Consider the following 11590-nt stretch of genomic DNA (forward strand, 5'->3'; position numbering starts at 1 on the left):
CTGAGGTGATTACATAATCTGCGAGATGTGAAAGGTGCGCCTTCAAACCATAACGACACCGATATTAAGTATGAGAAAGGCAAAGGCCTCTCCCATACTTCTCCAACAACCCCGGTAATGTACTGATTGTGGCCATGCAGGGACAACATGGCCACAATTAGTGCATGACCGGGGTAGTTGGAGAAGTATGGGAGCGGCCTTTGCCCTGCAATAGGCGTAACCAGGCTGATGATGATGATGATGATGATGATGATAATGATAATAATAATTGTGATGATGATTATAATTCACAAGCTCATTTATGTGGGGATTTTTGGGGGGGGGTGGTGTGGGAAATGCTCTTGTACGGTAGAAACGTCCCTTGGACGTCATTGATGTGATGGGCACGCTAAACATTACGCTGCCACCTATATATTGTCACGTTGCCATGATGTAAAGAACAAAACGCTTCCAAAAGAGTGAGTCACGAATACAACTCATTAGCAGGTGAGCTTGCGCTGGAAAACACTGAAAGCACAACGATGGCTGCGCGCAAAGTAGTGCTTCCTCTCAATCTGATCTGCGGACCTAGGAATGGTTTCACCAGATTTGAGTGCCCGTACATTGCAGCGCAATCTCGGGTCCTCAAATGGGATGGAGAATCTACGCCAGTATTCGCTTCACGCGCGCAATCTGATAAGATAACGCTCTTTCGCTACGAATCCGCGACAACATTCTGGTTATTAGAAACACATGCAGGCGCGTTTTGAGCTAACCGATAGCTTTGGAACAGTAGTTAGACGCTCGCACGCACGTTCGCACACACTTACACAAACGCACATAAACAGAGGTAACACATGCTCGCCCGCAATAGGAGGTAGAGCGCTCGCTCAGCATGCTATAAAGGCACATGGATTGATACCAAACACCTCCACTTGAGCACTTTCTTTTTTTCTTTTTTTTTACAGCGTGGGAAAAAGGGATAAATGCGGAGTTTAATGCCCCCAAACTCGAGAGTAGGTCCTGAGGGACAGTGGACAGCTCCGGAATAATTTTTGACCTGCTGCGGTTCTTGCACTCGACTTCGACTCCCACAAATGGCGTGGGTTAGAGTGCCTTAATTGCCTCAACCTTAATTAAGTGTGCCTTAATTAACTTCGCCTTATAGAACACCGAAGGTCGTGGGTTCGACTGCCACCAAAGGTCGTGGGTGCGCGTGCTTTAATTAACTCGACCTTAATCGACTGTGCTTTGATTACCACCAAAGGTTATAGGTTCGAGTGCCACCAAAAGGGCAAAGATTCGTAGCCTTATTGGAGCATGACGCAGTCACGCCAACGCCGGATTATCCGCCTCAAGAGCGATGTAATGATCTCACCTTTAAAAAATGTGGTACAACCCATTCTGCGATGACGGTCGATGGTAATGCTTTTATATTGAATTACTTTAGCGACAAAACACATTGCCATCGTCGGAACGAGTTATGTATCAGGCGCGTACAGCAACGGGACTACTCTATCGCGTTTCCCTGTAACAGTTGTTGGCATCTAGCACAAAGGCTGCCGCCGCAAAACCGGCGCGTGGATCCCGAAGTGCACAAACCAATAATGTAACAAGCGTGCACACATGCGTACATACCACCTGTAAGGTACGTGAATCACCCTAAGAATGCTAACGCATTAAAATAAGATGGCGCAGTTGGTAATTTGCTGAACCACCACGACAGACCGCGTTTGGAACGTTTGCGTACAAACTTGGCCTGTGTGTCGCTGGCGGGGCTTGGGAGAACCAGCGGGCCAAATTATTTTGTTGTAGCGTGTTTTTTTTTTCTCAACAGAGACGTTTGTAGTTTCCACGGCACCAAACCCTTAACACCTTTTCCCACCCCAAGTCTCTCCTGCCCATACTAATGCCACGCACGTTGTTCTGCCGAGATTCGATCTCCGCAGCCGGAATCAAAGTGACACCGTGTTGAACAGCCCCCACTATTATCAACTACCTCCAGAGCTAGTTCGCCGTACGGCTAAATACGCGCTCTACGCAGAGACGCCAAATACAGCTGCACGTGATCACGGTTTCACCGGTAGTGGGTTCACAATATACACCGCAAGGTGTTTGAACCCGCCACCTCCCATATTCGAAGGAAGAAGCGCTCATCGCATCTTGTCACAAAGCTGGTTATCGCATCATAGTCCCTGGAGGTTTATGTGCTGTCGGTGGCGTCATTGGGTCATAGGTTGCGACAACGCGAATGCAGCAGTAGAAATGATCTGTGAGCTTTGCAGGATAACCTGTACAGTTGGGCCTGTACAGTGATTGGAGACGTGAGAGGGCCAGACACAACGTGTTTCTGTTTCAATCCGATTCTAATTTTATTGTGATTACCATTTTTAGGGCACTTCAAGCACTTTCCAGGTGCTGTCTGTATGTATGGCTACCTGTTTTTCTGTCTGTGTCTCTAACGTTTTCCCGCCAACTTGGATCACTGGATAGTCTATGGTCTAGTGGTTCACAGCATCCCACAGCTGTGTGATATCAGGGCACAGGATTCGAAGGCGATCGTCGGGCCAACTTGGATCACAGGAATCTCACATTGCATACGCGCCGTATTTCCGCCAACTTAAGTTACTAAACTTTCGTGCCGCCCTTCAATGAACCTCGTTCATACCAACTTGGATTACTGGACACGTGAAACTAGGTATCTGCCACACTTCCATGACCCTCCTGGATTTCACTTTGGGTCAACGGGTATGTGCAACTGTGTGTGTCTTCTGCTGTTAATTTGGGCATTGAATCCTAGCGCACATTCCTCATCAGCAGGAGCCTACGTTTATATTATGTTTCATTTCCTTTGTTTTCAGCAGAAGCTTTTGTGCTCCCCCATGGCGTCACAAAGCCGAGGAGCTCAATGCACTTCGAATTCAGCGCTCGTGTTTGCTGACCGCAAAGCTCACCATGCCGTAGTGCGTTTCCGCGATTTTAAAATTGCGCAGCGAGAGTGCGTGTGTCTGGGTGCAGCTTCTTGTTTCAGCCGTTCGAACCCATTTACGCGTTGAACAGCTGCATGCGTTTTGTGCCAAACATTGTTAAGAAAGCAAAAGTAATAATCCGTGCATTTCCAGGGCGAAACTGAAATTACGGAGGCAGCTAAAGAGACTTAAGTCGAGAAAGATCTTGCTCCAGCACTTCGTATTGTGAAAATTTATTTTCAGATTTGTCCTCTGAAATTAAGAATCAAGTGGGCATAGGCAAAAGCACGTTACTACGCGGAATCAGTACCTATTTTCATTACAGCATCACCGGAGAAGTTTGGAGAACTATTTCGCTTAAATCCTAGTACTGGAACCTTCGACATTAACGTGAAACAGGTAACTGATTTTGAATTAATATCCAACTCACTTAACGACCACTTCAAATCTATTTTTACTAAAGGTGATAGTGACATCCTTTCTTTTTTATATCTCCATGCCACGTATGCCAGACCTCATAATCTCAGAACAAGGCATCTTCAACATGCTATTAAAACTGAATGTAAAGAAGTCACTGCATGGTGGCCAGACAACCCAAATTCGTTTCTTCGAAAATACTCCGTGTTGGTATTTGCAAGTTTTATTTAATAAATCATCATGTGACGGTGAACTATCGAATGACTGGGTGACAGCCAGAATCAAACCGGTACATAAAAGTGGAAGGAGAAACAACATTAACGAGTATCGCCCGATTTCATTAACATGCACAACTTGCAAATCACTCGAACACATCATACTAATCAAGTGCTAAATTTTCTTGATAACCATGATTTTAAACCAAACATCAATACGGTTTTAGAAATGGATTCTCGACGTGTACTATGCTGATAGAAATAATAAACCATTTTGCAACATCAATTAACAATGCTACACAAATTGATGCTATGTTCATAGATTTTTCAAAAGCACCTGACAAAGTTCCTCGCAGAAGAGTACTCTATAAATTACATAATGCCTTCAAAAATAATCAGCAAACTGAATGTACCACTGCATGCCTAACCCACAGAAAATAGTTTGTTTCCATTTGTAACAGCGTATCTGCATCAGTAACGGTTGATTCTGCAGTACCCCACTGCTCGGTGATAGGGCCACTATTGATCCTCCTATGTATCAATGATATTGTACGAGATATTGCAGTTAATATTAAACTTTTTGCCAACGCGATTGTGTTTCCAACTCCAAAATTAATGCCAAATCGAATCAGGTATTGCTGAACAGTGCCCTTCAGAATATTGCTTCTTGGTGTCGAGAATCGAGGATAGTGATATACGTTGAAAGAACGGTTTTTACAAGCATAACACATAAAAAGAAACATTTACACTTTGATTACAGTATCAATGACATTTTCCTCTCTGAAGTTAGTAACTAAATATTTAGGGCCTTGGATTTCGTACGATCTCAATTGGAATACTCATTAATTCTGTCACTGCAAATGCGAACCTAAACTCTTTTTCTTCAGGCGAGCGCTTAAGCTTCCTTCCCCTTCTGTTAACCCCTTGGCTTACAAATCCGTTGTGCTCCCCATGTTAGATTACGCTGCGATGATATGTGACCCTTTTGCAAAAATAACACCGCCAAACTAGAACACGTACGAAGAAGAGCCATGCGTTTCATTTTAAACACATTTACGAGATGATCAGTTACCGAGCTTTTAAACAGGGCTAATATTTCTTCTCTGGCACAAAAAGTCGTTGTTTACAACTCAAATTCTTATTTCTATTAGTAAAGGGCCATTGCAAGATTGACATTATGGAAATCGTATCCATCTCTTCCGGATACGCTACTCGACAATGACAGAATTTCACTATACCTCCCTTCTCCTCACGTAGCAACTCGTTCAAGTATTTCTTCTTCTCGCGTACAGTAGCGAACTGGAACCAGTTAAAAAATAACGCCATCTTTGCGCCAACATTACCTTCCTTCTTATCGTGTTTACAGTGACGTTATTTTGTTTGTATCATGTTTCCAGTGACAGTGTTTTAGCTCTTTGGTGTAACCTTGGGTGTGCCCGACCTGTACGCTTTGTATTTAATCATATAGTAGTTTATTAAACTTTGCATTTTGTGTACATACTATTGTATATATTAGGCTCGTATCACCCTGCTAAAATCACCGCATGATGATTGCAGTATTCATAAAATAAAAATAAAAAGTGATGAATATGCCTCTGCAATTCCACGCGTTCTCTGTCGTACAATTTGATAAGTTTATGGTAACTGGAATGCATAGCCTCTAGAAAACAAGCATGTTGGATCGAAATACCGCGCCCAGAATTTCATCAGCAACTCATTCAATTCAAACGATCGTCAAATTTCGTCAAGATGGGTATTCTGTATTGGTAAGGTGCTTATCCATAGCCCCACATAAGTTCTGCTTGTGATGATTTGCCGCCACCTCAGCAGCGCATTTCAAGAATGGGAGCACGGCAGTCAGATAACGCCTCATTCGCAGGGAAAAAAAAAATGAAGTCATGGAGTTCTACGCGCCAAAACCACGATCTGATTATAAAGCACGCCGTAGTGGGTGATTGCGGTAATTTGTGACACCTTGGGCTTTTTAACGTGAACCTAAGTCTAAGTACACGGGTGTTTTCGCATTTCGCCCCCATCGAAATGCCGCCGCCGTGGCCGGGATTCCCCCACCGGAAACGATGCCCTCGAAGCATGCAACACCAATGCCCAGTTGACGAGCCCGTGTCCTGTACTACAAAGGCACAGTATTGCTGGTAACTTCACAAGAGGCAAGGTTCCTTAGATTAATTCAACACTCACAACACCATCAAACTGAAAGCGCACTCACCAGACTGTAGGTGGTCGGCAAACGTAGAAGGCACAACACTAGACCAAGTGGTGAAACCACGGACGACGGCAAAAGTGAGAGGCTCTGACGTCACTCTTTGTGAAGCTGAGTGACGCCGGAAGTTGACGATACTATGCCACCTTATGGCCGGTGATTCTCCCGTCTTGCTTACATTTCTCGCCTTCGGCGCACAACCATGCCGGGCTTCGCGTACGTGCACGCGGCGCATTGAACCGACTAACTGGTCCAGTCACGGTGTTTACCACCGTTATACTGTTGCCTAACTCATTTCGTCTAAGTATTGTTGGGCTCTAGCGTTCAAACGCGTTCATAATGAACTCCGCTAGTTTGACTATGAGGACGGCCCCGGCTACTTTTGCTGCTTTGCACAAAATAAATCTGTGCGCTCTCGCTGCACTGCGAGAATGCACACGCGATGGTCGGCAGCACACTTTGCGCACTTCACAACCTATTGCTAGCCCATCTGCAGTTTACGAGAGCAAACCCGTATGCTGGTCGTGGCTTCATAGAAATCGTTTTGTTTAGTGAACAAGTATCGCGCGGCTGCGCACCGCGTAGTTGTGACGAGACACAGCGCGTCGACGAAGAGGCAAGCAGAGTAGAAAGTCGTTCCGCGGTTATATACACCGAACGCGGCCTGAGGTATATTGTTCTCGCGGGAAGTGAAGCTTCACGGAAACAAAGTTCTGCGGTGCCGAATATCAAGCGCGTATTCGTGCTTTTAGCGCTTTCATGGGACCTACGAGCGAACATGCATCAGCCCTTTGATGTTCGTGCAGGCTTACGTTTTTCCTGTCGAGCCTTGCTCGCTCTAGCATGGAATCCGCCAACTTTCACTTCCCTGCTCCTTTGAAGCACATAGATATCTACTGTAGGGATCGAGGGTTCGTTCTTCCTTCCACACGGCTGTTTTACGTGCCACAAATGCATTACCCGCAGTCAAAAATAGCAACACTTCACAGTTGTCACTGACCAGCACGTCATTTATCGTACATATTCTCAAGTAAAAATTAAATTATGGGGCTTTAAGTGCCAAAACCAGTATCTGATTATGAGGCACGCCGTAGTGGAAGGCTACCGAATTTTCGACCACCTGGGACTCTTTGACGTGCACCTAAATCTTAGTACACGGGTGTTTTCGCCTTTCGCCCCCATCGAAATGCGGCCCCCGTGGCCAGGACTCGATCCCGCGACCTCATGCTCAGCTGCCTAACACCATAGCCACTGAGCAACCACGGCGGGTATTTTGACGTTTAGCGGTTTCAGTCTGCGATGACACGTTGGTATGTATCCACCGAAGACGGGAAGTTTATTCCCAGAAGTTTATTCGCACCGACCACGCCACGGACCAAAGTCCGTGGCGTGGTCGGTGGTGTACGGCGTTGCATGAGCACTCGTTTCACGCTTTTTACTCCTCTCAGTTCCTCCTTACCACAAAAACAGCCTCGAGATTACGGCCTAGATAAGACGGAGGAACAAAACACAGAGACTAACGCAATCCTGCAAACGCAACGCCTATGGGTCGGTACGACACCCACGGGGCAGCACATTTATGAGCACACATTAATATAACGAAACCGCCATTGTGCCCAGACACCATGGCCGCTACTGTAAAAAGATACCACTTGACTTCCTCCACACTTTTCTCCATATAGAGCAGGGAGAGGGTAGTATCTCTGCTCTGTTGTTTCCTTCCTCCATGGGTGCAACAATAGAAATGTCTTGCCGCCAACGCTTGCACTCTCAGTCGCTCGCTTTTTCACCCAAGAGCAGACACTGTAGAATGCTCAAGGTAGATCTAAATAGGTCGCAAAGCTTCGAGGGAAAAGCGGTGTAGCAAAAATTGTCATCGACACCAGGGGATCCAGGGTAGTTATGAAAGCAGTGGTTGAAGCGCGATTATGCGAGGAGGGAACAAACTTTGAGAATGGATAAGGCGTTCTTCAGTTAAAAATAGACAAAGGTTGATAGATTATACTAAAATAAAATTACTAATCAATTTTATATTCGCGTGGCGAGGAATGAAAAGTCAGCTATATTTTGTTTTACCATTATCAATAAACACCTTCTTTTTCAGCTTCCGCTATAAAAAGCGACGTTGACGCCGCTATCAAGGTCGATCTAGATAGGTCGCGAAGCTCCGGGCGAAAAGCGGTTCAGTACAAATTGTCACCTACATCAACAAGGGTGGTTTATACAATAAGAACTTTATTAGAGTTTATTTAATTTTATTATTATTAATAAATGCATTTCTTTTTAACGCCCATCGTTACAGGGGGCGTTGACGCCACCATCACTCGCAATGCAATGCAACTCTTGAAATCTGCCGAAAGGCGCGCTCGTCAAGTTCACCTGTTTAAATAAGCCCCCCTCACACGTTGTGCTTTTTTGCTTGTCGAAGTTTGTCTGAATTCGGTGACGCGCGTAGCTTCATCGCTTCTTAACTTGTTCAGTCAAATGTAGTGAGTTACGACGGCTAGATAATTGTGTAGTTGTTTTCGTGCGACTGCGCTGGCCGACGGGCTTGGCATCCGACGATAGGATCAGCACTCGACACCTAAACTTTTCGTCGGCCTGCAAAGAAAGTATGTTCTGTGCAGGGGTGCGATTTCGAAAACTGCACGGCTGGCCTTTTCGTGCATCATTCCCGCGCTGAAAGCTCCAAACGCCCATCAAGCCGAACGGTGGGGCATTTTATTATATCGCTCCAAAAGCAGACCAACAAATATTTCGCGCCTTCGAAAACAAACTGACGTCACTCTGCTTTTAACGGATATGGCGTCGCATTATTTTTTTTCCACCGGAAGTGCTCCCTCCGAATAAGATGGCGCTAAGCCCCATGAACCGCCGATTTTTCTTTTATTATTATGGGGTTTAACGTGCCGAAACCACTTTCTGATTATGAGGCACGCCGTAGTTGAGGACTCCGGAAATTTCGACCACCTGGGGTTCTTTAACGTGCACCTAAATCTAAGTACACGGGTGTTTTTCCCGTTTCGCCCCCATCGAAATGCGGCCGCCGTGGCCAGGATTCGATCCCGCGACCTCGTGCTCAGCAGCCCAACACCATAGCCACTGAGCAACCACGGTGGGTGAACCGCCGATGAACCGCCATGTTTTGAACATATGTGGTATGGGCTCCAATGGAAGCTTCGCTACCAGGTATATTTACCTTGTCGCTGTCACTTGCAATCCATGCAGCTCTTGAAGTGTGCAGAACGGCGCGCTCGTAAAGCTCACCTGTTGCAATACACACTCCTCACGCTATGTGCTGTTCTGCTTGTCGACGCTTGTGTGAATTTGGTGGCGTGGGTAATTTAGTCGCTTCTCAACCTGTTCAGACAGAAGTAGTGAGTCACGACCACCAGATAATTGTTTGCTTTAGCTGATTTCGTGCGGCTGCGCTGCCGATGGGCTTGGCGTCCGACGATGGGACCAACACTCTACACCCAAAGCTTTCGTCGTCCTCCAAAAAGAGTATGTTCTGTGCAGGGGTGTGGCCTCGACACCCGCATGACAGACCTGTTACTGCATCGCTTTCCACACCGAAAGCTCAGGCCGACCATAAACTCAAATGGCGGGAAATTTTAACCCACAGCTTTAATGGTTGGCCACAAAAGTATTGTGCTTTTGCGAACAAAATGCCATCACTTCTGTTTTTAACGCATATGGCGTCATATAATTTTTTCTTCTGTCGAAAGTGTTACCTCGTCACAGAGATGGCGCTTAACCCCACGAACCGCCAATGAACTGCCATGTTGTGAACGTATGGGCTTCTATGGAGGCTTCGCTACCAAGATTTATTTAGCTTGGAATGCTTCGTGCAGCATTTGCTACCGCAGAGCCCAGGCTTCTCAGGGCAGGTGGCGGAAAATTTGCGCATGGGTGTTGCGTGGGCTCCCACAATTTTTCCTCCAGTCATTGCACAATCAGTATTTTGATCGTCTTTTCTTTCTCGCTCTTAAGACAGTGCGCATGCGCGTAGATTGATAAACGAAATCTCACCGTTTTCTCTCAGTACCACCGTAGCGTCGTAATTTGTACAGGAAAAGACGCGTGAGAAAAACGGCCGCTTTTTAAAGTGCACTTAGCCACTGCTTCCAAAGTTGTTTCGCAGTTAGGCGACGAGGCTGCCCTATGAAACCTACTCAAAGTGGGATCAGCCTTAAGAGTAAACCAAGCACAAGAAACTTGAATATGTCTTGTCAAAAATGAAATAAAATTTACAGACGGCTCGCTAAAGGTTGTTTGACGAACAGGGTGCCCTAAATATTATACTCCAAGCTTTAAATAAACACGGAATTTATATTCTATCCGATTAAGACCAAGCGCGCGCTGTTTAGACTTCCGTTGACAACCCACCCTTACATCCAATTAGTTATCACATGTCTTTAGCAAATTTGTATTTTTTGTTTTATAATTGCCAAGGTGTCAATTACAGGCTTGCACAGAATCGTAAGACATGCCTAAATGAGTTGCTTCATCTGTTACTGGCTCGAGCGGCGTCGATAACAGCCCGAGTTTTTCTTTTATAATCATCAAGCCTGAGATTATTTGAAATCTCGGGGCAAAAGTATCGCTATCAAAGTAAGAACTTTCAACGAATTGAAATATTGCCTTCACCTCACACATAAAACGACTCTCCTCGAGGCTTTTAAGTAGCAAGGGAAAGACGAATCTTGTGTGCTGTGCCACGTTCTGCCCGCAAAGTATTAGGAAATATTCTGAAAGCCCATGTCTTTCTTTACGAGTTAGCTTCACTTTTCCACACCAGGTATACGTGTTTGCAGCCTCTTTATGAGGCCCATAGCGAAGATTGCACGGCCTAAATATGTTTGCCGATTCGGAAGGTGGTGTCATATAAAAATATGTACGGATCCTGAAGATAGCGAGGCAAAAAAAAAAAAAATTAAGCAGTTCAACGCTTCTTGTCTCACACGAAGGATGACGCAATACAGTGTCGTGCTCAATGACCCTGCCCCATTCTCAAGTATATCTTGCTCAGAAAGACATTGTTCTTGGTCAATCTCTACTAGAAGTTGAATAGCATTTCGACTTTTTACGTAAGTAGCCTCGGGCATTGACCACTCGTCTCTATCTCATTCTCACACTGATTAGAAAAAAAATTGATGTTCGCCGAACGGCGGCCGATTAGAAGCGTGCTTGCTATAAGGAGGTGTAAATATAACAAAGTTTATTTTTTATGCACTGCTTAGAAAACAACGTAGAATTTAGGCTACGGACGAATAAATATCAAAAAGAGACCTTGATTTCCTTTTTCTGTTTATCTAGCACGCAGTCTCAAACAGCTCGATGTCGAAAAGAGTGTGCAGTGAAGCTCGCTTAAAACACAAGCACTGACATGGAAAGTGCGGTGCTGAGAGTTGAGCACAAAACACTACACTAAAACCCGTAACTCTCGCGGGGGATGTCGAGCACGAAATTTTGAGTAGAACTGGTATGAAGAAAAGTGTGCCACTGAAGAATTGAAAAGAGACTGAATGTTCATAAGAAGTTCTCGAACAGGGTTTCTAACTTGAGTGATATTTTTTCAAGAAGGAAGCTTGGCCAAGAGTGAGAGTGATTTTTTTCAAAGGAGAAAAACTTACAAGCTTGCCTTAACTACTTCGTTTACTCAGAATTGGGCTAGAGAGAAAGATGACCAAAGGCATTTTCTACATGAACTTAGTGCACATTATCGTCACTGTGGTTCTCTTTTTCCAACAGTTGTGTTTGGTATAAATAATTTGAGCTAAACTTCC

This window comes from Dermacentor andersoni, chromosome 9, assembly GCF_023375885.2.
Source record: "Dermacentor andersoni chromosome 9, qqDerAnde1_hic_scaffold, whole genome shotgun sequence".
Lineage (NCBI taxonomy): Eukaryota > Metazoa > Arthropoda > Arachnida > Ixodida > Ixodidae > Dermacentor > Dermacentor andersoni.